The sequence below is a fragment of the Ailuropoda melanoleuca genome, chromosome 15, assembly GCF_002007445.2.
Source record: "Ailuropoda melanoleuca isolate Jingjing chromosome 15, ASM200744v2, whole genome shotgun sequence".
NCBI lineage: Eukaryota > Metazoa > Chordata > Mammalia > Carnivora > Ursidae > Ailuropoda > Ailuropoda melanoleuca.
This window is the reverse complement of record NC_048232.1, coordinates 91,576,945-91,581,524: the sequence shown is the minus strand read 5'-3', so window position 1 is coordinate 91,581,524 and position 4,580 is coordinate 91,576,945.

Below are 4,580 nucleotides of genomic sequence, written 5' to 3'. Positions count from 1 at the left end.
GGGTTAGGACCCTGAGATCATGACCTGAGCCAAAGGCAGACACTTAACCAACGGAGCCACCCAGGCGCCCTGGAATTTAGTTTTAAAAAGAATGAGGGGCAGGCTGGGTGGCTCAGTCGTTAAGCACTTGCCTTCAGCTCAGGGTGTGATCCCGGTGCCCTTCATCGGGCTCCTCTGCTGGGAGCCTGCTTCTTCCTCTCCCACTCCCCCTGCTTGTGTTCCCTCTCTCGCTGGCTGTCTCCCTCTGTCGAATAAATAAAATATTTTTTAAAATGAAATAAAAAAATAAAAATGAGTATTTGGGAAGAACAATAAACAAGAACAAACTCTATGTGCCTTTAAATTGCTAATACTTAAAATTTCAACTGAAAGGATTTACTTGGGATTTTGAGGAATGTGTTACCCTCGTGAGATGGGTTTGTAAAGACTACCAAAAAAAAAAAAAAAGCCCTTTGGTGTTGTAAATGACTAGTAAGTATTTTTTTAACATAATGGCTTTATCAATATATCATTCAAATACCATAAAATTCACCATCAGTATTAGTTTTACATAACCATTTTGCATCAGGTTCCCTAGTGAGAGGGGAGCAGGAGAGGGCCAGAGGCCAGAAGCTAAACAAGGGTGTGGTCTCCCCTGCCCCAGGGGAGCTCTGGAGGACAAACTGGAGACCCAGGGGGCTTTTTGTGACAGTCAGCCAACTGTGGGAGGAGGTGGGGGTGATGGCGCCTAGCCCAAAGTGGCTCCTGCGTCAGCAAGGGCAATTCTCTGGGGAAAAGGGAAGGTTTATCCATCAATTCTCAGAGCAGTCAGGGAAGGAGTGCTCAGGCAGGGTGCCAACAGCATCCATGGCCACCCACCCTCACATGCTCAGATCCACCTGCTGCTGGAAGTTCATTCCATCCTGACTAACAGGGAACACCACCCCTGGATCTTTTTTTAAATATTTTATTGAGGTGAAACTTACATAACATAAAATTAACCATTTTAAAGTAAACGGCACAGTCCCGTTTTGTACGATTACAATGCTGTGCAACTATCCCCTCTGTCTGGTTCCAGAATATTTCCATCACTCAGAAGTAGCAGTTTCTCCCCCATACTCTCACCCTTCAGCCTCTGGCAAATTCTAATCTGCATTCTGCCTGGATTTATATATCCTGGATATTTCACATAAATGGAATCCTACGCTGTGATCTTTTGTGTCTGGCTTCTTTGACTTAGTGTAATGTTTACATTCATCCGTGTATTAAATACTTCATTCCTTTTTAGGGCTGAACAACGTTCCATTGTGTGTATATCCCACAGTTCGTTTATCTGTTCATTCGTTGGTGGATATGTGGGCTGTTTCTACCGTTCAGCTATGTGGGTAGTGCCGCTACGAACGTGCTCGTTCGGGGACTTAGAGGAGGCGCACGGGTGTCCGTTCTCCCGGATGCCTTAGTCTGCACAGGCTGCCGTCACCGACTACCACTGACTGGGCAGCTTACGACACGCATGTATTTCTCACAGTTCTGGAGGTGCCAGTAAGGCTGGTTTCATTCCGAAGCCTCCTTCCTGGGTTTGTCCGCAGCCGCCGTCTCACTGAGTGCGCACCCATGCCCTCCTCTCTGTGTTCAGAGAGAGCTCTTTTTCTCTCCCCCTTCTTGAAAGACCACACACCCTTTGACATCCAGATTGGGCTCCACCCCATGGCCTCATCTAACATTAATTACTTTTCTAAATACTTTGACTCTGAACACAGTCACATTGAGGGTTAGGGCTTCGACGTGTGAATTCTGCGGAGCTGTAATTCAGACCAGGGGACCGTATCTAGGAGTGGACTTACAGGATCGTGTGGTAATTACATGTTTAAACTTCTGAGAACTTCGATCTTTTCCAAAGTGGAACCATTTACAGTCCTATAAGCCGTGCACAGGGGTTCCAGTTTACCCACGCCCTTGCTAGCCCGTGTTGTTTTCTACGTCGGCCATTCCAGTGCTTGTGAAGAGGCACCTCATTGCGGTTTGATTGGGATTTCCCTACTGACATGCTGTTGAGCCCCTCTTCATAGGCTTGTGAGCCATTTGTAAACTTTCTTTGGAAAAATATCTGTTCAAGTACTTTGCCTATTTTTAAATTGGGTTGTCTTTTTTGCTGTTGACCTATAAGACTTCTTTATATATTCTGATCTAAATCCTCATCAGATGTATGATTTACAACTATTTTCTCCCATTTTGTAGAGTGTCTTTACACTTTGTGGATAATGTCTTTGATGCACAAAAGTCTTAATTTCTAAGAAATCCAGTTTGTCTTTTTTTTTCTTTTGTTGCTCATGTTCTTGATGTCATATCTGAGAATCCATTACCAAATCCAAGGTCATGAAGACTTAACCTTTATGTTCTTTCTAAGAAGTTTATGGTTCCAGCTCGTATATTTAGGTCATTGACCCATTTGCAGTTATTTTTTGTCTATGTCATGAATAGAGGTCCAACGTCACACCTGTGCATGTGGATATCCAGTTGTCCTGGCACCATTTGTTGCAAAGACTATTTTCTCTTTGAATGGTTTTGCCACCTTCATCAAACATCAGTTGGTTGCAGTTCAATTCTGTTTCACGGTCTCGATGCGTGTCCTTATGCCAGCACCACCCTGTTGTAATTAGTGTAACTCCACAGCACATTTTGAACTTGGAAAGTGTGAGTCCTTCAACTTCATTCTTTGTAAACATTGTTTTGACATCTTAGCTATATTAAGTCTTCCAATCCATGAACATGGGCTGTCTCTCCCCTTATTTGGGTCTTTAATTTGTTTCAGCAGTGTTTGTAGTTTTCGTGTACGAATCTTTCACTTCTGGGTTAGCATTATTTCCAGGTATTCTGCCGATGCTCTTTCCTTTTCTGATTGCTCATTGCTGGTTATAGAAACACAGCTCACTTATGTGTGTTGATGTTGTGCCCTAAAACTTTGAGGAATTCGTTTAATAACTCTAGTAGTTTTCTGTGGGTACTTACGCATTTTCTAGAAATAGAATCATACTTGCTTATGGAAAAAGTTTTTACTTATTCCTTTCCAATTTGGATGCTTTTTGTTTCCTTTTCTTTCCTAATTACTTTGACTAGAACTTCTGGTACTGTGTTGAATTAAAGTGATGAAAGCAGGCGTCTTTGCTTTGATCCTTATCTCAGGGGAAATTTTTTCAGTTTTTCACTGTGGAGTATGGGTTAGCCATGGAATTTTTCATATGGCCTTTATCATGTTGTAGAAGTTCCCTTCTGTTCCTAATGTTCTGAGTGTTATTATGAAAGTCTGTAGAAATTTGGCAAATGCTTTCCCTGCATCAATTGAGATGATTGTGTGCTTTGTCCACATCATTCTATCAATGTGGGATATTACATTAAGTTTTGTATATTGTCCCACTCTTGCATTCCTGTGATAAACCCCACTTGTTCGTGGCATCTAATCCTTTTAATATGAGGTTGAATGTGCTAGTATTTTGTAAAAGGTTTTTGCATCTATATTTATAAGGGATTTTAGGGATATTTTCTTTGCTTATAATATAGCTTTGATATCAAAATAATGCTACCCTCTTTTAAGGCATTACAAAATGGTCACTCTTCTATTTTTTGGAATAGTTTGGAAAGATGGGTGTTAATTCTTCTTTAAACGTTTTTTAGAATTCACCAGTGAAGGCATCTGGTTCTGAACTTTTTTTTCCTGGGAGGTATTTTTGTATGTTTGTTTGTTTTCCAAACTGCTGCAGTCTTTTCTTTTCATAGGCCTGTTCAAACTTTCCATTCCTTCTTCCTGTTTCTTATTTAACCAGTTTGGCAATTTGTGTTTCCTAAGAATTTGTTCATTTCATCTAGGTCATATAATTTGGGAGGCATGTACCTGCTTGTAGTATTTTCTTATATTTCTTTTTATTTCTGTATAATTAGTAGTAATGTTACTAATTTTCTATTTTAACTATTTTCACCTTTCTTTTTTCTTTGTCGTTACAGCTAAAAGTTTGTCATTTTTATTGATCTATTCAAAGAACCAACTTTTGGTTTAATTATTCCCTCTCTATTGTTTTCCTATTCTCTATTTCATTTATTTCTAATATTTATTATTTCCTTTCTTCTGCTAGCTTTGGTTCAGTTTGCTCTTCTTTTTCCACTTCCTTAAAGTGTAAAGGTAGGCTACTAATTTGAGATCTTTCTTCTTTTTTAACATAGACATTTATTGCTATAAGTTTCCCTCTGAACACTGCCTTTGCTGCGTGCCATAAATTTTTGTATGTTGTGTTTTCATTTTGACTTGTCTCAAAGTATTTTCTATATTCCCTTGTGATTTCTTCTGTGAGCCATTAAGCATGTTTAAGAGCATTTCTTTAATTTCCACATATTTGTGACTTCCCCAGTTTTTCTTTTATTATTGATTTCTGCTTCACCCACTGTGGTCAGAGAAAATACTTTGTATGATTTCAGTCTTTTTAAATTTATTGAGAGTTGTTTGTGGCCTAAAACATGATCCTTCTTACAGAATGTTCCTTATGGGTTTGACAAGAATGTGTATCCTGCTGTTGGGGAGAGTGTGCTATGTATGTCTGTTTTTTTTTTTT